General features: G+C 43.8%; 1 protein-coding gene across 2 annotated transcripts in view; it reads left to right on the top strand.

Moving 5' to 3' along the window:
- SHISAL1 (shisa like 1) overlaps positions 1–26,015 on the top strand; it is a 111,650-nt gene that overhangs the window by 19,086 nt on the left and 66,549 nt on the right. The window contains exon 1 of one of the 2 annotated variants that reach the window (XM_007502775.3): positions 24,786–24,964. The exons of the other annotated variant lie outside the window; for it this stretch is intronic. The gene's annotated coding sequence lies outside the window, so the exon portion shown is untranslated. Of the gene's footprint in view, positions 1–24,785; positions 24,965–26,015 lie in introns of those variants that run through there. 2 annotated transcript variants of the gene reach the window in all.

Below are 26,015 nucleotides of genomic sequence, written 5' to 3'. Positions count from 1 at the left end.
GTGCCAGGCACTGGGCTAAGAACACAACAATAAAAACGATCGAATTCCTGCCATCCCATCCGGGAGCTTCCATTCCGTTGGGGGAGTCAACATGTCCATGCATGAGTGGCTATCTGAAGGAGATCCAAGGAGATCTGGGGAAAGCAAAGGGAGGCTGGTGGAGAAGAGTGGCCTGTGAGACAAGACTGCTGTGGGGATCAGGGTTAGTGTATTGGGAGGATGACCGATTTTCACTCCATCCCCAAAGGATTCCCAGCCGTCATCCTGCACAAGCCTCTTCCCCACCAATCCTCAGTTTCCTCATCTGTAAAATGAAGATAACACCTTCCTCTAAGGCTGTTGTAAGAAATGTGATGGGGAGGGGTCTTGCCACTTTGCAGACATAAAAGGGCAATAGAAACAGTGGCAACAATGACCTGGTCACTATCTCCAAGATGAAACGAGTTAGACTCCAGGAGATTATCCCTGTGAATTTCCTTTGGCTTTCCTGACGCCCACACCTCCTGGTGACAAGGATGCTCAGGATCCCAAAGACAGGAGAAGCCCCCGAGAATCCCTCCAAGCCGGCATCTGTCTTGCTGTGTATGCCTGGAAAGCAAAGCGTCTATTTCCAAGCCCATGTGCTGCTCTCGCCCCCATCTTTCCTGTGTGTGGGGGCTGGCCCCTTCAGGCTGGCTCACATCGAAACCAGTTCAGGCTGGTTTGGTGCCCAGCAGCGCCTTGAAATTATCTGTTTCAGGATGTCAGCTGAAGTGTAGCTGTGAGTTTAGTGGGAGAGGGCTGAAGGGGGAGAGGGAAGAGTCAGAAATGATGGGGGTTTCCATCTGGGGTAGCATCCCTGGTAGAAGTTAACCAAGAACCAGCACTGGGAAATGGGAATCTGGAAATCCCCGTGGGGCGAAGGGGAGAGACAGAGGCAGAGATCTGAGAGACATCTGAAGATGTGATCACAGAAGCTGTGAATATGGATGAGAATATCAAGGGAAAGAGATGGCAGAAAGAGATGAGAAGAGGTCCAAGAACTAAGCTTCAAGAGAGATCTGGGTTGAGGAATGAGAAGAACAAGAGAGAAACAGTGTTGTGGGGCCGGTGGGGTGGGGGAGTCAAGTAGCCAGTGGAGCTCAGCATTGTCCCTAGCACTGCAGAGGAGCACAGAAGGCACAGAGCCTGCCTTTACCGAGCTGCTCACCTAGTTGGACACAGGGGACCAGCTGACTCATGTCATAGCAAACCGATACCAGGATGTGTTCCACAGAATGATCTGTGAAATGAGCCCAGCCAGACTATAGGTGATAGAAGAGTTCAAGGGAGAGCCCAGGGACTTTGGGGAGCATCAGAGAAGACTCCCTGGGGGCAGGAGTAGATGCCAAAAAAGCCTCAGACTGTGGGAGGGAGGAGTCTGGCAAGAGACTTGGGTTGGCATTTTGGCATCGTAGGACCTAATCCCATTCCCTAAGAATAAAAATGGCAAATTCCTAATATCAAAAAAGAACTCCATTAGAGGAAGAACTACACCCAAGGTTGTCCCAGTGTCAGAAGTCCTTTCTTCTTCCCCCCATCTCCTTTCCCTTTCCTGATCTTTTCCTGCTCTGATCCCTCAGCCAAATCACTTTCCTTCTCTGGGATTCAGTTTGCCTGGCTATAAAATGAGGACATTGGATTAGATGATCTCTAAGGCCCCTTTCTCTCTCTTTACTCTACCTTCATCTTGTTCCTTCCTTTCCTTCTCTTCTGTTTCCTTCTTCTGCTTATTTACATTTCCTCCTCGCCTCTCTTTCTCCTTGCCTCTTTCCTGGGCTGAGAATTTCAATCAATCTCAGAAATCCTTGGCCTGATAGAACCAGCTACACACACACACACACACACACACACACACACACACACACACACACACACACACACACACACACACACATTCTTTGTTCTAAGGTCCCCCTACTTCCCCAGGTCTGACATTTCAAGTTCTAAGATCCCTCCCAAATGTGACATTCCAAGTCCTCAAGCCCTCCCAGCTCTGAAATTCTGTGTCCCAAGGTCCCTTCTAGGTCTAACAAGTCCTGGCTCCCTGCATCCCCAGGTCTCTGCCTCTTCCTCTCCCTGGATTCCCAGATATCAAAGCAATCAAACCATTGGATTTCATCCCTTTTCCTTTCTAGAGCCTTCTTATCTCTGGTCAGTCCTCACAGACCAGAATCCTCCTAGTACCCTCTGAAGATGCCTTCTCTCCTCTTCCCACATCACTAACTTGGCAAATTCTGATAACAATTATGGGGAAGTGAACATTTCAAAGCAATGTAAGGCCCTCCAGAAGAGATTCTGGACCAGAAAGGCAGTGAGCTTTAGTTGACCATGGGCTGGCCTGGAAGCCAGGAAAACATGTCCAAGTTATACCTCCGATACATACCGGCTGGGTGGCCCTAGGCAAATCACTTAGTCTCTCAGTGCCCTGAGCAGCTCCTTAAATGAGAGTCTCCATATTGGAAGTGCCCTAGGCAGATGGAATCATAGGTCCAAGCCAATTTGGGAAAGAATTCTCAGGAGCCTCTCTTTGATCCGTCTACCTGTTCTTTCATCAAAAATAATAACAACCCATATGTCTACTGTGTTAAGGTTTCCAAATCCCTCTCTTCAAACCATCCTATGATGCAAGTAGTGTTAGGTATTGTTGTTTCCATTTCACAGCTGAGGAAACTGAGGTTCAGAGAAAAAAGGAACCTGACAAGGGTCACAGAGCTCATTCCAAGTCCACTGTGATTTTCCACTTGAACACTCTTTTCATTCACTCATGTTCCCTGGATCACTGAATTTAGAGCTCAAACAATTTAGAGATCTGTCAGCCCCACTCGATCATTTCCCTCTCTTGGTCTCACTGACATCTTCCTCTATTAAAGGATGTCATCCAGGTCTTAAGAAGCCAAGCCAGAGACCCTGAGACTCCATATCTAAGGCCATGTCAATGGCAATGGTATGGTCTACTTCCTCCTCTGACTGTTGAAATAATATTTCCTTGGTCTTGCCTTTGTTCTTTTTATTTACCAAGGAAGGAAGGAAGAGAAGAAGAAATTGTCACCCACGTGTCCATACAATTATTTTACCAACAGAGCGAGTTCCAAACACCCTGAGAGAAAACAGAACTATTAATCATTTAACTATTTAACCCTTTACCTTCCCTTCAAAAAACAAACATTGCTTTTTCTATAATTTCCAGGATATTGGCCAAGCTGAGAAAACTAACATTTTCCTTTGACAGCCTGACAGTTTTCCCCCACCAGCTACATTTGGAAGCTCTGTTGGTTAATTCTTTGAATAAGGTTGATGGTCACCAAAGTCCCATTGCTATATGGGTCGAGAGGGCCTCTCCTTTCCAGGAAAGAGTCCTTTGATGAACAAACCTAAATGCAATGGGAGCCATTGGTCCCCAGAGCTCTCAGAAGAGCAACAACAAATGACTATGACTCCATATTTTGAGATTTCAGAATCTCTGGGATTTCCTAAGCTTCCCAGACCAAAACCCACATCAGCATGAGAATATCCCCAACAAGGGTTTATCTAGCTTGTACTTAAATACTTCCAGTGATGGGGAATTCATAGCTTCCCAAAGAAGACCCTTTACACATTTTACTTATTGTTGTTCAGTCATTTCAGTCATGTCCTACTCTTCATGATCCCTTTGTGGTTTTCTTGGCAAAGATACTGGGTTGGTTTGCCATTTCCTTCTCAAGCTCTTTTGAAAGATGAGGAAACTAGAGTCAACAGAGTTAAGTACCTTGCCCAGGGTCACACAGCTAGTAAGTGTCTGAGGCAGGATTTGAATTCAGATCTTCTTAACTTCATATCTGGCACTCTAGTCACTGAGTCCCCTAACTTAGGAAGTTTTTCTTATAAGATATATATAAATAGACACAATTATTTATACATATGTAAGATATATCCAACTCAATGAATGAATAAATGAAAAAAATTGTTAAGAATGTGAATACTAATAGAAAAAAATTGTTAAGAATGTGAATACTAATAGAAAACATAGTTCTGCCTCTTAGGAATCTCACATTCTAATGGGGGAGACAATGTACCAAGGAGGGTTCCATTACCAGGCAGATGGAAAGTCCCCTTAAGGTACAGAAGCAGGCTTTTCTTTCATGTCATTTCCACTGATAACATCAAGTCCATTCTCACCTTGAATCATTGGATATGCTGAGGATTTGGATATCAAGAGCTTCTTTTCTGGGACTTAAGGAGCAGTGTGGAGCTGCCGCGTAAGGGGCTACAGCACTGCAGGGGCAGTGTCCAGGTTACATCTTCCAGCAAGGATGCTCCCTTCAATTGTGGCTTTGGGGTTTGGGAAGGAAGCAGGGATAGTCTGGAAAGACTCTTGCTATTTCCAGAGCTCCTGGTCCATCCTGTAGTCCTAGGCTATCCCCATCAGGATTGGAGAGGAGGGAGTGGTCAAAGCAATGTTTTGACTTCGCTAACACATGCTACCTCCATTGCTGCTTCAGCTAGGCTGGTTTACTTGCCCCCATCTGGGGCCATTGATCAGTGATTGGGGGGGGGGTGGATAGGGATAGAGAGCGAGATCCCATATCCACTGAGATGGCTCCTCTTTGGATTAAGTTAGAAGGGAAAAAAACCCATCCACTGTTGGCCAACAGCTTCTCTAATGGGAGAGACTGTGTTTGTCCCCTTTCTGTTACTCAGTGTTTAGTAGGTGAGTCCTAGATGTTAGAGGTGCAGTTGTGTCTCTGGCCCATCCTCCAAGCCTTCCTAACTGCAGCACCTGCCCAATCCTTTGCTCCCATAACTGGGGCTTATATGGTGTTTTCCCTTCCTCATTTTTCCTTTCCCTCATACCCTTGAGGGTAGGCTCATCTTCTTTTTCTCTTTGGATCCTCAATACCTAGCACACATTAGGTAATTAATGTTTGCTGATTGATTAGGAGAGGTAGCCTTGTTCTGTGTGGCTCCAGAAGGTAGAATGAGAAGCACTGAGGTAGCAAGAAAGTTGGCAGAGCCATAAGGGGAAGGAGAAATGGAATTCAATTTCTTTGGGGGAAGAGCCTTCTAATAAAGGGCACTGTCCAACAGTGGATCCATCAGTCCAATCAACAACTTTTATTAGGCAGTATTGTGTGCTAGGCTCTGCTGGGGATACAAAGGAAGTCAAAAATGCTAAAAACAGTACCTGCCTTCAAGGAACTTCTTTTCGATTGTGGGAAGCAACACCTCTTGCTGTTGGATATTTAAAGATAATGATCATGTCTCCTTATAGACTCATTTTCTTTCTTGGGAGGGTTTCTAATGAGATACTGTTGTTGTTGTATCTGGGGCAACTAGGTGGCTCCATGGATAGAATACTGGCCTGGAAGTAAGGCAAGTCACTTCACCATTTACCTCAATTTCCTCATCAGTAAAATGAGCTGGAGAAGGAAATGGCAAATCACTCTCTAGTATCTTCGCCAAGAAAACCCCAAAAGGGGGCCACAAAGAGTTAGACACCTCTGAAACAATTGAACAACAACATGGCATCCTCCTTGACATCTAATGATACTTCCAGCCAGTTGCCTCTTCCTGATTATTTTCTCCTCTCTTGGCTTCCATGTCTCTTGCTCTGTTACTTGTCTGACACCTCCTTCTTGGTTTCTTTGGCTGGATCTCTCTACTTCTCATGGGTTACCCTCAAGGCTCTGCTTTGGGGCTTCTTCTCTTGTTTCTACACCCTCTTCTACGATGATTTCATTAGCTCCCATGGGTTCAATTAACATCTCTACACAAATGATTCCCAGAGCTGCAGATGCATCTCTTTCCTCTCTCTTGAGATTTAGTGTTACATGCATATCTGCCTCTGGACCTGTGCCCCTGGCTTTACTACCTCAAGCTCAGGATGTCCCAGACTAGACACAATCTGAAGGAAGATAGCACTGTACAAAAGGAAGATTGCCAGCTTTGGAGTCAGATAAACTGGGTTGAAATTGTGACCCATTGCCATTTGAGCTTTGGTAATCAGTTAACCTCTCTAGGTTTCAATTTCTCCATCTAGTAAATTAATAGATTGGGCCAGAAGATCCCTAAGTACCTTCCAACTTTATTCTACTTTCCTATGATCCTGCCTAAACCAAACTTCATGTATTGTGGTGGTACTGAGAGTATCACCATCCATCCAATCACTCAGATTCATAATCTTTCCTCTCTCTCACTTCCTATATTCAACCAGTTTCTTGGTCTCCTTAATTCTACCAACACAATATCTCTCCCAGTCATCTCTTTCTCTATACTTGCTGCCACTATCCTTGTTCAGGCTCTCATCATCTCTCATATGGACTAGGAAAGTATCAGCAAAAGCAGAGGAAGTGAAATTTTAGAAGAGATTTTAGAGGACTTATGGGGGCAGAGCCAAGATGGTAGAGTAGAGAAAGCTGAGCTCTCCCAACATTCTACCTTCTGTCTTAGAACTGATACTAAGTATTGCTTCTAAGGCAGAAGAACAGTAAGGACTAAGCAACTGGGGTTAAATGAGCCCAGGATCACACAGCTAGGAGGTATCTTGGCCATATTTGAACCCAGGTTCTTCCCACTTCAGGTCTAGAGCTGTATCTACTGAGCCACCTAGCTGTCCTTCCAAAAAACTTTAAAATAACACCTCAAAGCAAATTCTGGAGTGGTCAGTAAAGCCAGTAAAAGGTCATAATGAGATATTCTTCCAGCCCAAGACAACACTGGATGTTAGAACACAGGGTGGGGGAAGTGGGAAGCTATCCCAGAGTCCACATGGATGACCACAGATGGATGTTCTCAAGCCAGAGATAGTAAAGGGCCTTGGTAACTGATCAGAATGAGATTAAAAAGTCCCCTCTGGGCTAGCATTGGATATAGGACCAAACACCCATTGTCAACTCCATTGCCTAATTCTGAATCAAAATTCAAGGGTAGAAGGGAACACTTTCAGTCAAGAGGAAGTAGAAACCCTGAGAAGTAGTATCACTTCCTGCTTTAAGGGATAAAGAACCCTAAGAAACAATATAATTTCCAGGCCCAAGGGAGGAAATTCCATGAGGAGAAGCATCCATTGCAATTCCAAGGGATCAGGGTCCTTTCCTGGGTAAAAACCAGATTTTTAGACCAAGAGAGCTATTACCACACCTATCCCCATATTATACCACCTTGGAAACACCCCCAAAAAATCCTAACCTCTAAAACTAGTTCTGAAAACAAGTAAAAGTAGTGTGAAAAAAAGGTGAAGCTTGAGACGGAGCCCAAATTAACATAAAGTTCCAAACTAAGAACAGGGTGGGAAAATGAGTAAAAAAAAAAAAAGAACCTGACCATAAAAAGTTACTATGGGGAAGGACGATCAAGACATAAGAAGACAATTAAATCAAAACAGCTACAAGCAAAACCTCAAAGAAGAAATAAATCTGAATTGGACACAAGTTCCCAGAAGAACTAAAAAATTATTTTCAAAATAAAAAAAGAATGGTAGTGGAAAAGTTAGTAAAGAAGTGAAGGCAAAGAAATAAAAACTATGAAAAGATAATTAACACAAATTTACTGAGAAAAAATAACATCTTAAAAAGCAGAATTGACCAAATGGAAAAGAAATGCAAAATCTGACTGAAGAAAATAATTATTTTCAAATTAGAATAGGGCAAGTGGAAACTAATGAGACCATGATACATCAAGAGACAATAAAACAAAGCCAAATGAATGAAAAAAAGAAGAGAGTTAAATATCTCATTGGAAAAGCAACTGATCTGGAAAACAGATCAAGGAATGATAATTTAAGAATTATTGGATTACATGAAGATTACCTGAAAGCCATGAACAAAGAAAGAATCTAGTCATCATATTTCAAGAAATTATCAAGGAAAACTTCCCTGATATCCTTGAACCTGAGGGCAAAATAGAATTTGAAAGAATCTACCAATATTTGAAAGAGATCTACAAATGAAAATTCCCAGGAATATTGTAGTCAAATCCCAGAGCTTCCAGGACAAAGAGAAAATGCTTTAAACAGCCATTCAAATACCATGGAGACACAGTCAGGATCTCATAAGATTTAGGAGCTTCTACAATAAAGGAGTGGAGAGCTTGATATTCTGAAAGGAAAAAGAGCTGGGATTATAACAAAGAATACTCAGTCCAGCAAAACTAAGTATAATCCTTGGAAGGTGGGGTATGAAATGGATATTTAATGAAATAGAGGACTTATAAGTATTCCTGATGCAAAGACCAGAACTTAATAGAAAAAATTTACTTTCAAATACAAGAATCAAGAGAAACATAAAAAGGTCACATCCTGCTTCCTCAAGGAGCCAGAAGTTCTTCCCTTTCAGTCTACTCTTATAGTAGGAGGAAAAAAACAAACAAACTGATATCCATCTAGACAAATTATTTGTTTGGTATTGCATGTGGTTCCACCTTGGAAACACCAAAAACTTTCCAACCCCTGAAACTAGCTCTGAAAACATGTAAAAGAAATTGGGAACAAGACTCTGGGTAGCCAAGGACTCAAAAGCTTGATTTGGAGGAAGTGAAAAACAGGTTCCACCACCACCTGCCAACCAAAGGCAACCAAGGATGGGACAGAGGACTTGGAGAGGAGCAGAAGACTGACTCCTTCCTGCCAAATCAACTCATCTTTCCAATGAGCATCCTCTGCATCTTGACTGTGTACAGCTTAACGATAGCCAATTTGGACCTCAGCAAGACAGCTAACTTCACCTTGGCTTTCTTCTCTCATATTGTTCACCATGTGAGTAGGCAGAATTGCAGAACAAGCTGATCCAAGAAGGGGATGAAACACGTGAGCCAAAGACCGAAGAGCCCTTGCCCAAAGGCAGAGAGCTAAAATGGAGCTTCCCACTCTCGGCCCTGACTCAGACCAATGCAAGTTATCAGAGAGTGACCAGAAGCCCTATTTCTCCATTCTACATTATCAACCTGAAGATTTATTATATGAGGATAGTGATGCAAATGAAGCCACCAGATTAAATAGGAACTGGGATTCCTACAGTGCCTTTGATGGCAGTGATGCCTGGTGGACAGCGCTATTTTTTCCTCTTCTCCTCCTGACTTAGATGTCAATTTGAGTGAACTACTTTCAGAAGTAAAGAAAGATGAGAGACCTACCAGGAAAAGGATTTCCAGTAGCCTGATACATTCCAAGTTCCAGATGCCACAAGGGGTGCTATATATTCCCTTTAGGAGGGCTACTCCCTACTATCAAAGTCATTCTGTAGTGACTCTACATTGATCTAACCCTCACAGCCCCTAGCATACACATTTGCCCAAGCCTGTGTAGTAACCTGCTGACGCTGACACTCACAGCAGAGGAACTGAAGGACCCCAACCTTGGATTGTCCCTTCAGCTCCAGGAACTGCTGCCACACGAGGGAGCGGCCAGACTCCCTCATCTCTGTGCCTCTCCCAGAGATGTACTTCTGCACCACCCTCTTACCTTTCCAGGCTACCCACAATAGGTTAGACTTCCAACCTTCTCCTTTCTCCAGGGAACAGGCTGCTCTTTGTGCCTGCATTCTATGGACATTTGGTCCTTTTGATGCCCAATTACCTAAAACACATCATATTTGATTCTAGATTAGGGCTCTTCATCAAGAATGCAAGACTCCTTCACAGCCAACTCGGGAGGAAAGGACACAAAGCTGCATCAAAGAAAATATGGTGCAGCAGCAGCTGCAAACAGAATTGGAATTAATGGAGAGAAACCTACAGCTGCTCCGAGTTCAGGCAGCACTTTCCCCTTATCTTCTCATAGACAGCCTGGCCCTTTGCCAATACCTGTCACTCACATGGGAGATTGCCCAGAATGGCAGGTTCATCATCATTATCACCAGGATTGTGAATGATGAGTTAGATAGAATGAAGGGAAAATTCCTTGTGTGCCATGCCCTGTGGTTCTTAGAAGATGGGGAAAACTAGGTACTTATCTCGGGTAAAAGTGGGGCAGAAGTTCATGAGACCAATGACAGAGGGAGTCAATGCTCGTGCCTGGATCCTCTACGGGATTCTGTTTAGTGATGAAGACGTGGTAGACATTTCTGGGGCTGAAATGGATGGTATCAGAGCAATGGTGACAGTCTCCACCGCACTTAGCTTGGTAAATCCCAGGGCTTCTCATCTCCCCTGAAATTAGCTTTCGGGGCTGCTTGCAGTGCTGGGGTAGAAACTGAATGTGTCCTGACAGTCTATAGACAGTGGAAAGAGGTTCGCTGACATAGACATCCTGTCTTTTCCTTGGGTGATGAGATTTAATTCAACAGAAATTCTTCTTGGAATTCTCATATAAATACAAATGTTTACATAATGTAATTTCATTGCAACAGTTCCTAGAGGATATTGTGTCATTTCCCTCCAGTTTTTAATGATATCCTCACGATGAACAACGCGTTATACCCTATGGTCTTGTATTGACGTAGCAAAGACTGTTGTTACTCTGAACCCCAAACCCATCTCAGTTTGACTTCAACTTGTCTATTCCTATCGCAATATTCTTCTCTGAAAAAAGAAAGGAACAGAGTGTTTTGGGGGTGGGGTACAGTAAGTAGTTAGGTTCAAGCCTTTTTTTAAGGGCTAAACTTGGTGCTCTTGTTTGAAATTCATACATTCTCATGAGACACAAACACTATTTTAAAACATTTTTGCCAATTACATGTAAAGACAATTTTTTAATTTGCTTTTTAAAAAATTTGAATTCCAAAGTCTCTTTCTCTCCTCTCCCCTCCTTCGGAAGGCCAGCAATTCAATATAGGTTATACGTGTGTTGTCAGGCAAAATATCTTTCCATCTTAGTCCTGTTGAGAAAGAAAACACAGGCTCAAACAACAAACAAACAAAAAGTATATTTCGATCTTCAGTCAGACTCCATCAGTTCTTTCTCTAGAGGCGGAGAGCATTTTTCATCAGATGTTCTTCAGAATTGTCTTAGCTCACTGTACTGCGGAGAGAAGCTAAGTCATTCACAGTTGATTGTTGTACAATGTTGCTGTTACTGTGTGCGATGTTCTGGTTCTCCTCACTTCACTTTGCATCAGTTCGTAGAAGTCTTTCCATGTTTTCTGAAAGCGTACTGCTCATCATTTCTTTTATCACAATAATATTCCATCAGAGTCATACACTTCAACTTATTCAGTCATTCCCCAGTTAACAGGCTTCCCCTTGATTTCCAAATCTTTGCCACCACAAAAAGAGCTATTGAAAATATTTTTGTACATGCAAGCTTTTTTCCTTTTTTAAAAAATCTCTTTGGGATACAGTGGTATTTCTGGGTCAAAGGGTATACGTAGTTTTACAGCCCTCTTGCCATAGTTTCATATTGCTCTCCAGAATGGTTGGGTCAGTTCACAATTCCACCAACAGTGCATTAGTATTCCAATTTTCCCACAACCCTTTCAACATTTGTCATTTTCCTTTCCTGTCAGATTAGCCAATCTGAAAGACATGAAGTGATACCTTGAAATTGTTTTAATTTGCATTTCTCTAATCAATAGTGAGTTGAAGCATTTTTATATGACTATAGATGGTGTTGGTTTTTCACTTGAAAAGTGCCCGTTCATATCTTTTTTATCAAATGACTTATATCCTTATGCATTTGACTCTGTTCTGTAGATATTTGAGAAATGAAGCCTTTATCAGAGACACTTGCTGTAAACCCCCACCCCAATTTTCTGCTTTCCTCTTAATCTTGGCTGCATTTGATTTTGTTTGTGTAAATCTTTTTAATTTAATGTAATCAAAATTATCTTTTTTATATCCTGTAATGCTCTTTCTATCTTGTTTGGTCAAAAATTCATCCCTTAGCCATAGATCTGACACATAAAATATTCCATGATCTCCTAATTTGCTATATGTGATAGTGGGACTATGAAATGCCCAGCCAGTTGGAAGCTATGAAAAAGATTATTGCAATAAATAAGCATTTGACAATAATAACAAAATGTTTGTTTCCACAATGGCCCCATTTTGGGACCTGTCTTGGTAGACAGTGTGAGATGTTGATCTATACCCAGTTTCTACTGAATTGCTTTCCAGTTTTCCCACCAGTTTTGGTGAATTCTTATCTCAAAGCTTAGATCTTTGCATTTATGAGTACTAAGTCACTATGGTCATTTACCACTATGCACTGTTCACACATACTATTCCACTGATCCAGCACTCTATTAGCCAGCAGGAGCTTACTCAGATGACCATTTTGTTTAAGATCTGCTAAAGCTAGGCTACCTACCTTTACATTTTTTTTCATCAATTCCCTTGATATTCTTGAACTTTGGATCTTCCACATTTGTTATATTATTTTTCTAACTCTACAAAATAATTTTGATAGTTTGACTGGTATGGCAAAGAATATGTAAATTAATTAAGATTAAATTATCATTTTAATTATATTGGTTCAGCCTATCCATGAGCAATTAAGCTTCTCCCAATGGTTTAGATCTGACTTTATTTGTGTGAAAAGTGTTTTGTAATTATATTCATATAGTTCCTGGGTTTGTCTTGGTCAGTTGACTCCCAAGTGTTTTTTAATGTCTAGAGTTATTTTAAATTAATTTCTCTTTCTATCTCTTTGTGCAGGACTTTGTTGGTAATATATAAAAATGCTAATAATTTCTGTGGTTTCCCTGCTTTTTCCTCCAATGTTTAATAATGCTATCCCCATGATGAATTGTTATATTCAATGGTCTTGTATTGATCTAGCAAATAACAAATATTATTACTCTGAATCCTCAGCTTATATCAATTTGACTCTAATTTACCTAGTGAACTTTATCATGCAATATTACTCTTCTCCAAAAAATAGAGGGTTGAAAGGGGCACAAAAAGTAGTTTTTGTTATTGTTGTTCAGTCATGTCTGACTCTGACCCCATTGGGGGTTTTCTGGGCAATAGTAGTTTGCCATTTTCTTCTCCAACTCATTTTATGGATGAAGAAACTGAGGCAAACAGGGTAAAGTGGCTTGTTCAGGGTCACAAACCAGTAAGTATTTGAGGTCAGATTTGAACTCAGAGCTTCCTGACTCCAGGACCAGCACTCTATCCACTGTACTACCCAGGCACTCTAGTGAGTAGTGAAAGCAAGTAGTAGGTTCAAGCTCTTTGTTCAAGCTAAACTTGGCGCCCTTATTGGAAATTCATCCATTTCAGTGAAACACAAACACTTTTTGAAAAGGAATAATGACTATAATCAAGGCAGAGCCTCTTATTTATGCAAGGGATGAGCTTGGGGAATAGCTACGCAACCATCAATGGCATCATTTTGATGATATTCATACCCTGCTCTAAGGACATCCTCTCTTTAGCCATGGACAAATGCTGGCAAAAGCTTGGCTTGTCACCCCATCACAGATTTGGAGGATTGGAAGGATTGGAAGAGGCCTCAGCAACCATTTGGTCTAACCATTTGGTTGGCTTATCACAACCACATCTTGGTGCCATGAAACTATACGCTCCATGAGATATGGACTCGGAGCAGTTGTGGGGGAGGGAGCCTCTGCAGTGGGACCAAGTGATGTATCTTCAGAGCTTTGAAAACATGCCCCTTTGGGGACCCTCTTCATCACCCAGGACTGAGAAGGGAGTGTGGGCAAAGGGGCACCCCTTGATCTGCTTCTGGGCCTCTCCGGGAAGCTGGTCCACCTTCACTTCAGACTTCTAAAGAGAGTCTAGAAAGCTACAAGAGAGATTTCGGTGGAACCCCAAAGGCCACCAACCTCACTTGTTGGCCCCAGATTGTAGTTCTGCTCCCAAGTAGGTTCCAGTCCATGGTTCACGATGAGTTCCCGGGAGCACACGCATGCACACACAGACGTGCACTCCTAACCACAAACACATGGAGTCTCCTCTGTTTCCATATCGGTTTAAGTGGGCAAAACCTTCGCCATCTCTTATGGTCCTTCCAAGACTGGATGAGGTCAGCCACCTCCATTTGGTAAATGAGGAATGGGAGGCTCACAGAGAAGTGATCTGTCTGGCTGCACAACTGGGAAGTGACCAGGCCAGGCCTCCAGCCCAGGTCATCTAGCTGGCCCGGTCATTTCCAGGCCTCTTCGGAGCCAATCAAGACACCCAGAAACAAGGCAGGCCCTTCAGAAATGAGTAGATCGGTGTTGATAATGGAGGGAAAGAGGAGGACTAAGGAGAGGGCCAATGATGGGATCCTGCCAGGGCCCTGGGTGACTTTATCAAGATAATCAGAACTTGTATATACTTAACACTTTAAAGGTTATGATTAGTTAATCAATCGACATTAATTAAGTCCTACTGTGTGCCATTCACTGCACTAAATAACCACTGGGGACGCAAAAAGAGACAAAAGACAGTCCCTGCCCTCGAAGAATTTACCATCTAACAGAGGAGACAACATGCAAAGAAATATATACATAGCAAGTTATGTGCAGGATAAATAGGAAATAACTAAAAGAGAAAACGGTTTGGAATTGGGAGAGATTGGGAAAAGGCTTTCCGTTGAAGGTAGGAATTCAGTTGGAACTTAAAGGAAGCCAGGGAAGTCAGTCACTTAATATCCATTATCCCATTTGAATCCTTGCAGAGGGGTAGGTGCTATTATTATCCCCATTTTACAGATGAGAAAACCGAGGCCCAGAGAGAATGACTGGCAAGTCATTGACTCATAGTCCCAAATTCAGGACTTGAATCCAAGTTCTGACTCCAAATCCAGGGCTCTTTCTACTACATTGTGCGGTGTGAGCAGAAACTTAAGTAAGAAGATTATTTTCATCCACATTCTCCTCCACTGGTCCCCAAGTCAATCATTACTCACCATGAGCATATGGCCAATGAAGAGATGATGTCATCCATTATGTGCATATTGCACAATCAGCTAAGTGTCTTCCCTGGGACTGAAGTCCTGATTTAACACCTGAGCCAAGGGGCTTACTCTTCTCTCATTCTTCTCTTTTCCTTACCATCTCCCTGCGAGCTAGGGTGGGCAAGTGTGGCCTTTGAAGAGGACTCCAGAAGGCAAAGAGAGCTCAGTGATGTCCCCCGCTCCCCCGGGAATTGCCTGCCTTCCCCTCCTTCCCCAGGCTAAAAGAGAATGATGGGATGATCTCCGGATCCTGATGGCTGATGTTAGCCCTGTGGCAATGAGGAAAAGGTCCTGTAGTTTTCCCTTCTTGACATGAGTGGCTTTTTTTGAAAACAGCCTCCATGTGGGGAGTAAACAAGCAATTTCATCTTACCTTGAGTTTTGCCTTCTTTTACTCTTACTGTAGCCCAGTGACCCCACAGACAGACTTAAAAAACAAACAAACCCTTTACCTTCCATCTCAAAAGCAATAATGTGTATCAGTTCCAAAGAAGAGGAGGTGGTAAGAGATAGGTAATAGGGGTTAAGTGACTTGCCCAGGGTCAAGCTAGGAAATGTCCAAGTCCAGACTTGAACCTAGAACCTCCTATCTCTAGGATCTGGTTCTCAATCCACTAGCTGCCCCCTAGATACTCTATGTGCCCCCTATCTTCTTGCCTAGGGTTATAACAAGGCATGGAATAAACTTTGAACTACCTTGTATATTCTTGGTTGAAATAAAACGGACTTTCTTGCCACAATAGTCCCTGGCCATTAAAAAAAACATTTTTCCCAAAACATGTAAACATTTTTAGCATTTATTTTTTTAAAAATTTGAGGACCAAATTCTCTCCCTTCTTCCCTCCACTTCCTGCTCCTTGAGAAGGCAAGAAATTTGATATAGGTTGCAGTCTTGCAAAACATATTTCCATATTAGTCATGCTATAAAAGAAAACACAGACCAAAAAAAACCACAAGAAAAATAAAGTGAAAAGAAGTATGATTCAATCTGCATTCCATCAGTTCTTTCTCTGGACGCGGAGAGCATTTTTTGTCATGAATCCTTCAGAATTGTCTTAGATCATTATATTTCAGAGAATAGCTAAGTCATTCACAGTTGATCATCATACATTATTGCTGTTACTATGAACAATGTTCTTCTGGTTCTGCTCACTTACTTTTCATGGAAGTCTTTCCAGGTTTTCTTCTGAAAACTTCCTGTTCATCATTTCTTCTAGCACAATAACATTCAATCAAAATCATATTCCACTACTTCAGCTATTCCTTAGTTAATGGGTGTCCAATTCACTGCTACCACAAAAAGCACTACTATGAATATTTTTTGTAGTTAGAGATGTTTTTCATTTTTTAAAAACTCTTTGAGATACAGACTTACTAGTAGTAGTATTGCTGAGTCAAAGGGTCTACACAGAACTTTGGGCATAAGTCCAAATTGCTCTTCAGAATGGTTGGATCAATTCACAGTTCCACCAACAATGCATCAGTGTCTCAATTTTCCTGCATCCCCTCCAACATTTTTTACTTTCCTTTTCTATCATATTACCCAATCTGAAAGGTGTGAACAAAATAGTTTTAATTTTCATGCCTCTAATCAATAGTGATCTAGAACATTTTAATATGAGTCTAGATAGTTTTGATTTCAGCATCTGAAAACAGTCTTTTCATATCCTTTGACCATTTATCAATTGAGGAATGGCTTGTATTCTTATCCATGACTTAGATCTGTATATATTTAAGAAATAAGAATCAAAGAAACTTGCTATAAATTTCGCTCTCTTTTTTCCCTTTTCCTTCTAATCTTGGTTATCCCTGAGCATCTTTGGCAATGTGAGTCAAAAAAGCATAGCGAGAGCATGTAGGAGACAGAGGGTGGATGGAGGATTAGTTGGGGTTTGGCACCAACTTTTGGGAGACAGGACAAGAAGGTGCTTTGTTATGGACAGAATGTATTCAGACTATAGAATACTGTAAGAAGTATAATGACAAAGTGTGTGTGTGTGTGTGTGTGCATGTGTGCTTGCACGCGCACATCTGGGGTGGGGTAGAATTTGAGGGTGCATTTCAGGAGACTTTCAGGCATAGATCCTTGAAGGTTTGGAATTGACCTCCCTTTGAAGAGTAAGAATAATTGAGAACTAAGGCAATACCTGGAAGCAGATGCTCCCATACTTTATCTAATGAGCCTGGGGCACAGTCTAGTATTGAAGGAATTTTGTTGACCAAGCTCTGGCAGATGTATGATCATTGATCAGCCTCGCTTTTATCCCCCAGTGGAAGGAGACATGGTGCAGTGGGAAGGATGCTGCATTTGGAATCAGAGGACTTGGACTCAAATCCATACTCTGCCCACTTCTTACCTGTGTGCTCTCAGTTCGAGTTACTTGATGTCTTCAGACTTAGATTGCTCTTCGACGAGATGAAGGGGTTAGACTAGATTTGATGACCTCCAAGCTGCCTTCCAACTCTATAATCCTGTGATGACTCGCTAGAACAGAGGCATCATCCCAGATTGAACACACACACACACACACACACACACACACACACACACAATCACGTAGATTGATCTGCACTCCACCTTACAAACAATAGTAACACTAATCCCTCTCTCTAAGTCACACCATGTGTCACTTCACATCTGACACTAACACTCCATTCTCTGCCCACTCTACTCCATTCTTGACATAGTGTCACAAACACTCAAGGGATGGCTTCCAACTACATCTACTCCTCCAACTGCTAACATCAGGAAACATCCTAACAATTCTCTTTGATAACATATGGGGTAATTCTGTACCACAGACAGTGATCAAACCTCTTCACCTTGGCACAAAGCTGCCATTATTCATATTTACAGATGAGGAAACTGAGGCTAGGGAAAGGATGTTCCATGGTCAAGGTGCCACAGCAAGGTATCAGACAATGTGAGGGCTGGAGAGCAACTTTAGAAATTGTCTGGTCCAGCTATCCTTTTACAGAGAAGGAAACTGAGCCCCAAAGAGAAGTAGAGACTTGTTAGTTACTGGCAGACCTCTGACTCCAATCCAAGTCTAGCCCACTTGCTGGCATTCAGTGGAATTCTCATATTCACAGAAATGAAAACCTGAACTGAAAAGACACACAAGAGGAACTGTCTGCCTTAATTATGTTTGGCATGTGACTTCCAAATGCCTGGTATTTGCAGATAATGCACTTGGAAATGGAGTTTACAAAACCCACAGCGTGCCAAGGATGGCAGTAACCTTAGAAAAGGCGAGTTCAGACCCGGCACGCGGCGTTCCAAGGAAGTCGGCATTGATGAGAGTTGTTCTTCTAAATGGAAACAGATTTGTTGTCATTTTCTAGCTGGGTCTAATTCGTCTTGCTGGGCTCTTTCTTCCTTCTCTGCCTCTTAATTTTCCTTGGTGCAGTCGGATTGGATGTTTAAAAATGCTACAAAAATAAAGCAAGCTGCAGCTTCTAGCTGACCCATGAAATCTGCAGGCAGATCAGAGGACCTGGGCTCCAAATTCTGACTTCAAATTGTGGCCTCTCTTCCACAGATGACCGAGTCCCTTTCACCCTAGGAAGCTCTGCAGGGTGGCTCATAAATAAACCTAGAGCCCTGGTTTATTGGGAGATTCGAAAATGTTCTCAGAATGTTTGTTACTTCCCTTCATAATTGAAGGAAAGGCTGTTTCCATTAGAGGTTAGTGTAAAGAAAGATGCAACCTTGAATCTACTCCGAGACCCCTTAGGGGATGGCCTGTGGAGAGTAAGCTAAGAACGCCTGATCTAGACCAATTGTAGGCTTCCAGGTTTTAAATAAATAGGACAGAGTCAATTGTAGCCAACATTCGGTGTGGCAGAGTGGAAGAGATTTGAAATTGGGTTCAGCAAACCTGGGTAAGTCAGAACTCCTGTGTGTGTGTTCTAGGGCACATCCCTTCTCTCCAGCCCTTAGTTTGTTCATCTGGAAAGGAGGGGTTTGGCTCAACTGATTGATTGACCGACTACATGACATCTAAGGTCCCTTCTAACTCTACTTTTTGGTGTTCTAATGTTCCATGAATTCATCTTTCCTAGAGGATTTAGAAGGCATTTTAGTTACTCGTTTGTTCACCTCTTGGTTCATTTGTGAACTCACTCATTTGTTAAATATCCAGCTGTTCACTCACTTCCTTATCTGTTTATTCATTCATTTGTTCATTTACTAAGAGTTACATATCATTCTTATTCATTTGTTCATTCATTTCCTTATCATTCACTTGTTCATTCATCTCTTTATCTGCTCATTTATCTTTTCACTCTCACTCAATCACTTGTTTATTCTTCTTTTATTCATTCACTCATTCATTTGTTCACCCACCTAGACATAAAGCAGGACGACAGATTCATTAAAAATGTTTGACATTGTCCCGGAAGATATCAAATGCACACTGCCAAAGGATGAAGGACTCCTTGAAAAGCTAGGGGTCCTCCTAATGTTCCTCTTTGTGTATGATAATGAAAATCAAAGCAAATTGTTTTCATCAATCAATTGGGTCTCCTCAATGAAATTCACAGACACTCAAATGAGATCAGCCTAGCAATCCACACAGATAGACCAAGTGGAAGACATGCAGTTGTATGGATGGGCTACTGAGCTTATCTATCAATGCACATATCCTGGACAGAAGCTGCAAATCAATGTTCAACTAGACTCAAGAGTAGTCTCCTGTTTCCTTGGCCAGGGCTCATTCCATTTCATTTCAATGTTCCTTAGGGATGCCCTTTGGAAACTAGAGGGCCACCCAAGTGGAAAGGAGGGGTTTTAATAATAGCCATTGACTCATTGACTCAGTCCCAATTCTCTACCCCTAAATATAACAGGGCACAGTGCTGAAGTCTCTCCTCCCATCTAGTTTTTGTTATTTCAAGGAGTTGTCTAGATAATCAAGAATGTTTTCTACAAGCTCGATTGTCCCTAACTTGAGAAGATGGACAAGTCCTGTAACTTCCCTGGGCCTCCGTGTCTTCATCAGTAAAATGAAGTGGTTCCAGTCTTGGATGTGTGGTCCTATGCTTTGATAAATTTATCATAGAAATCTCCCAATGAGAAACTTTCTCTCACTAAGCAGAGCAATCCTTGCTTTAGGACTTCTAGTCTTAGAGGATGCCTGGGGCCAGTGAGAGGTTTAGAGAATTGTCTAGGGCCTAGGACAGCTTGATGGTATAGTGGAAGGAGTGCCAGGCCTAGAGTCAGGAGACTTATCTTCCTGAGTTCAAATCTGGCCTCAGACACTTACTAGTCATGTGACCTTGGGCAAGTCACTCCTCCCAGTTTGCCTCAGTTTCCTCATCTTGCATTCCATGTGGTCTAAGACTATTGGAGTGGTTGTTGCTTACCTTCAATGTACTTTTAGAAAGGAGATTTGTGATTATTCTCTGGACTCTGACTATAATGATGATGAGCCCAATTATTAGCAAGTCCAGTGGTCCAAAGGGCCAGCCTTGATCCATGGCATCTCAAATCTACCCATCTCTATTTGGGGATCTGCATCTTTTTTCTCCCCCCTTTTACTCAGCGCCCACATTCGCTCCCTGTCATCGAACAAAGGCTCAGTGGGGCTGGTTTATTTTTGCAACTGTGAACTCATTTGGGGAAAGAACCTGAAATTCCACACTTCTTGGGAGAAGCGCAGACTGCCTGGGAATCAAGGGTCTCTGGAAACTGACATTCAAAGCTTTCTTGCAGAGAGGAGCTAGTGAAGACCCTGGACTTCAGCACCTTGGCCAGTGCTTGCCAGCCTTCTCGGGTGGGACCTAGAGATGGGGCTGGGGGGCTGAGCGCCGACGGTGGTAGTCTGAGATTTTCCCACCCGAACCCCGATTCCTTGTGTCTCTCCTTCTGACCAGTACATTCTCTGTACAGCGTAAGCAGCTCATAAATGTCGCTCTTCGTGCCTGGCGTTTTTCGTGTCCCTTCTACAATGACCTTCCTAAGATATCGCTCCTGTCCCTCCTCGCTTCCTTTGACAAGTACAGAATGCCAACTAGGTGCACAATGAGTGTAAGGAAAGCTAAATTAGACTCAGTTCCTGCCCTCAAGGAGGTTGTAGTTTTTCGGCAGCATACACACATGCATGCATATACACCCAGACGCACCCATTCACAGAACACAAAACTGAATTGTGTCTGAAGAGAAGTGGGAACAAAAATCTGCATTTTTAGAGTCTGGAAGGGATCACTTTCACTGCGGGATGGGAGGGAAAGATCAGGGAAGGCTCCCTGGAGGAAGAGGCATTGACCAGAGAACTTGAATCATAGGAGTTCTATCATCAGATGGGAGAATGGAACGCTAGGCATAGGGAATGGCAGGAGCAAATACATGCTGATGGCAAACTGTTGACTGTGTATAAAGAACAAGGCGTTGTCCCTTTGCTTGGAGAGTCATTCTTTTGGAGGGATCAATGTGACCACCTCAAAGCCTTTGCTCCCTCTTCCTGATGCCTAGAGTGCTCTCCTTCTCTCTCTTTAATTCTCAGCCATCCTCCAAAGCCTAATTCAAATAACACTTAAGTGAGGTGATGAAATGTGCAACTGGCAGAACCGGAATTGTGTGCACAGAGAACAAGTACACATTGGTAGATAAAGTGTGTGTGTGTGTGTGTGTGTGTGTGTGTGTGTGTGTGTGTGTGTGTGATGAAAGCAGGTCCCGATGCAGCAGAGTTTCAGGCAGGCTCAGGCATTTTTTGTTGCGCCCTGTTACCTCACTTGGTCTTCTTTTGCTGAGAGCTTTTGTGTCTTTATTTGATTGTTTGCCTTTGTATGTGGTATGTAAGTTTATCTAAAGAATATTTTTGAGCCTAAATCAAATGCCGTCTGAGAGGCTCTCGTCCAGATGAGGGAATAAAGGGAGGCAGTAACAGCCAGTTCTTGCCAAACTGCTCCAGCGAGGCTCTTTAAAAGAGCACTGGCCTGAGAACGGATTGAGCAGCTCCAAGCAGCACCCGTAGCCAGCCTAGTCCCAAACAAAGACACAGCCAGGAGCCTGAAAACACTGGGGAAAGGGATCCAGCCAGAAAGCAAGCCCACCTGGGAGCCTTCCAAAGCAAGTCCCAGAGGAGACCTAAGGAAGCCTAGAGCCTGAAGTTGTGGATAAAGTCAGGGAGATGGGACTTTGAACCAAGTTTTCCCCAAATTCCTGGAACCTGCAGCTTTTTCCCTAACCCCAAATGAGGGTTCATAATCTTGGGGAGAAGGGCATAAACCTTCAGGGAAATGATCAAGGGGTCTTCTTAGATGCGCTTAAGGTCAGGATACTCCTTAGAAGCCCCTGAAGTCCTTGAAGAACACAGTGTACATTACTTGGGCTCCAGATAACATAGGTAAGTAGCAAAGAAGGCTTCACAGTTATTTCCAAAAGCGTACAATGCCTGCCCCCAACATGATGTCCCAATTCAGGAAATAAGGCTGGAGAAATGAGTAAACAGAAGAAATAACAGGGAAATGAGTCAAGAGAAGATGACATTAATTATAAAGAAATATTCTGGAAGTAGGGACTCTCATGAGACAAACCCAGAAAAGAGAATAACTCCATGTCATCCGAAAGCAAAGCCTCAAAGAAATTTATAAATGTGCCAAGGCTATGGAAGAAATAACACAGGCATTTTAAATGGCTGTAAAAATGGAATTAGAACTAAGAGGAATGAATAGGAAAGGAAACGAGAACTAGAGGAGGAAGAAAGAGGAGAAAACTACACAGCTTGGCACCAGAGGTGCAAGACCTTCCTCAGGAGCCAACTCAAATATCACTGCCTCTGGGATGCTGTCCTACTCCCTCTGATTCGACCTTCCTTCTCAGCCTTCATAACACTTAGTTTTTGTCCTTTTTCCAGTACTCATTCTGCTTTAGAGTTAAGTATTAAGTTAAGCCGAATCCCCCTAGTAAACTGTAACTCCCACATGGGGAGGGATTCAATCATATCAACACCTTTTCTCTGTCCCAGGACTCAACCTAAAGCTCTGAAAACAATAAAGATGTGTTGAATGAATGAGTGAATGAATGAATGAATGAATGAATGAATGTTAATTTTCTAGGCTTATTCAAGAGCTTTTATGCTAGAAGTTTCTTCTAAGATGATCCCTGACTCCCCTGTATTTATTCAAAGAGTAAATTGACCTTAGCAAACACCCATTAAGCATCCACTGTATACAATCTTACTCTGAGCACTGGGGGAGAGACCAAGGTCAGTAAAGCCCTACCTTCTAAGACTTAGCCTAGTCTAGTTGGGAGGAATAAGGTCCATGAATGAATGTCAAATCCAAAGCAGAGCATGCTGAATAATGAGAGCTGTTAGGCAAGGGCTCAGGAAAGGTCACCTCGGATGTTCAGGGAACACTTATGGAAGAGGCAAGACAGAGCTGCATATCTGGTGTTTGGTACAATTTTTTAAAAACCCTTAAAATATAAAAATAAAAAATAGAAACTCTTACCTTCTGTCTCAGAACTGCTACTAAGAATTGGTACCAAGGCAGAAGAGCAAGAGGTAGGCAATGGGAGTTAAGTGACTTGCCCAGGGTCACACAGCCAGGAAGTATTTGAGGCCAGATTTAAGCCCAGGTGCTTCCAATACCCATTGAGCCACCCAGATGCCAGAATACAATTTTTAGAAGTAGGAGGGTAGATAGTATGCTGGAAAGAAGAATAGAGCAAACAAAGACAAAAGTAGGAAAACATAGGATGTGCCTCAGGGATGGTGACTAGTCCAGTTTCTGAAGATTAGATTATGTGGGTGGGGGCAGGACCTAGAAATGAAATGGAAAGGTAGGTTTTGTTATTATGCAATCATTTTAGTCATGTCCAACACTTTGGACATTAAAAAAAAACATTTGGGGTTTTCTTGGCAAAGATACTGACATGGTTTGCCATTTCCTTCTCCAGCTCATTTTACAGATGAGGAAACTGAGGCAAACAGGGTTAAGTGACTTGCCTAGGACAGCTAGTAAATGTCTAAGTCCAGATTTGAACACAGATCTTGACCCACAAATACTGACACCAAAGCTTAAATACTTTGGGCCCATAATGAGAAGACAGGACTCATTGGAAAGGACCCTAATGTTGGGAAAGAAGGAAGGCCAAAGGAGAAGGGGGCACAGGATGAGATGGATGGGGTAGTAACAATGAGCATGAGCTTGGATTTTGAGAGGGAGCAGAGGATAAAAGGGTTCCATGGGGGCATGAAGAATCGGACATGCCTGAATGACTCAGCAGCAACAACTTCCTTCCTCCAGACCCAACATTCTAGCCAGTGGCACAGGTACCCCAAGGCAGGTTTTAAGGAGCCTTGAATGCCAGGCTAAGGAGTTTGGATGGTGCTTTAGCATTTACAAGGTGTTTGCCTCAAAACATCTTTGTCAGAGAGAAAATGTCTCAGTTTTATTTTACAGATGAGAAAATGAGGCAAAGGTTAAAGAACTTGCCCAATACCACACCGTTAGTAAATGCCAAAGTCAAGACTCAAATCCGAGGCTGCTCCTTTGTGAAAAGTGTCCAGGATTTGGCCCCAGCAGAGCCCAGGTCCGAATCGTAGCCCTGCTTTTGCGGCCACCTAGATAACCTTGGCTGCGGCTGCCCGGTGTCCTGGATCGTCGCTGGACTTGAGGTCAGGAAGAGCCACGTTCCTTTCCTATCTCAAACACTCACTAGTGGTGGTACCTGGGCCCACTGACTCTTTTTGAGCCTCAGTTTCCTCATCTGTAAAATGACCGTCGACCTCGGCTCTTCGGAGTCCATGATGGGAAAAGCCGGGCGGCACCCTCACGAAGCTCCCAGCTTGGAGCTCCCCATGGCACGGAGGCCAGAGAGCAAGTGTCGGGGCCGACTCGCAGCCTCCCAGCCCGGTTCTACAGAAATCAGCCCTGATTATGACCCGCCCGCTGATGGCGTTCTCTGCTGGCTCATTGTGATGTGGGGCTGCCCCCGGGCTCCCCTGCCTGGGCCCCCAGAGCACACGCTGGGGGGGATCCTACCAAGCTAGAAGGGCATCAAGCCCGGGCCAGGAGGCGGACTGCATGGCCGTGGTCTGGGCTCTGGCCAGGCTCAGTGTGAAGGGCCAGTCACCGCCCTCGGGGCCACAACCATGTGTGGATCCGTCTTCTGAGGTAGGACGCGGCTGGGGAGTGGGCCGGCCCGTGGGCATGGGGCTCTCGGGCAGGAGAGGGTCCGCCGCGCTCCCCTGCCCCAGCTCTCCAGCAGAGATGCTCGGCCGCCTCCCGCGGCGCCGATGCTGTGTGGGCTTAAAATACATCCATGGAAGGCTCCAATTATAAAACCAAAGAGCGTCCTCAGAACTGCCTCCTCCTCACCTGCTGTTCTCTGCCTCTTCCCTCCCCCATGGCGGAGGACAACCTGAGCAGGCACCGGCTGGCACCCAGCGCCCTCCCTGCCATGGGAGAGGCATCACTGCCAGGTGCCCGGTGCCCGGCGCTCTCCCGCTGGCTTTCCTCTGGAAGGTTCAGCAGTGAAGCGCCCACTGTGCCCCTAGAGATCAAGGTGTGATGGTGGTGGGGAGCAGAGGGTGGCGCCCCAAAGAGCCTCCTACTCCAGCGCTCCTTTCCCAGGGGCCCACTCTGCCCATGGAGGGGTCTTCGCCTTGTGGGGTCCCGGCCCCCTTGGGCAGCCCACAGACCCCCTCTCACAGGGATGGTGTTCCATGCAGTAGAGAAAGCCAGTAGAAGTACGGGAAGTCGGTGCTTTGGGAAGGCGGCTCTCCAGGTTCCCAGGTCCCCACGGCCGAGAAGTCCAGGTCTGCATTGAGAAGGGTTCCCCAGAAGAGCTCTCTTACCAGGGTAGCCCCAAGACCGAGACAGTAGGGCAGATGCTGTGGGCCAGCATATCCCAGCTTTAGAGAGGGAAAGGGCTTTGGAGAAGGTCCTTCTTCTTTTGGAGAAGGTCCTTCACAGAGGAGGAAACTGAGGCCCAAAGAGATCAAGTGGCTTTCCCAAGGTCACTTTCTTTAAGGGATGTTACCTAGGGGCAGCTGGATGGCTCAGCAGATTGAAAGCCAGTCCTAGAGAAGGGAGGTCCTGGGTTCCAACCTGGTCTTCCCAGCTGGCTAACTCTGGGTAAGCCACTTCACCCCATTGCCTAGCCCTGACCGCTGTCGTGCCTGAGAACCAATGGGCAGTATTGATTCTAAGATAGAAGGGAAGG

This window comes from Monodelphis domestica, chromosome 5 (genome assembly GCF_027887165.1).
Source record: "Monodelphis domestica isolate mMonDom1 chromosome 5, mMonDom1.pri, whole genome shotgun sequence".
Taxonomy (NCBI): domain Eukaryota; kingdom Metazoa; phylum Chordata; class Mammalia; order Didelphimorphia; family Didelphidae; genus Monodelphis; species Monodelphis domestica.
This window is presented reverse-complemented; position numbering and strand designations above follow the sequence as displayed.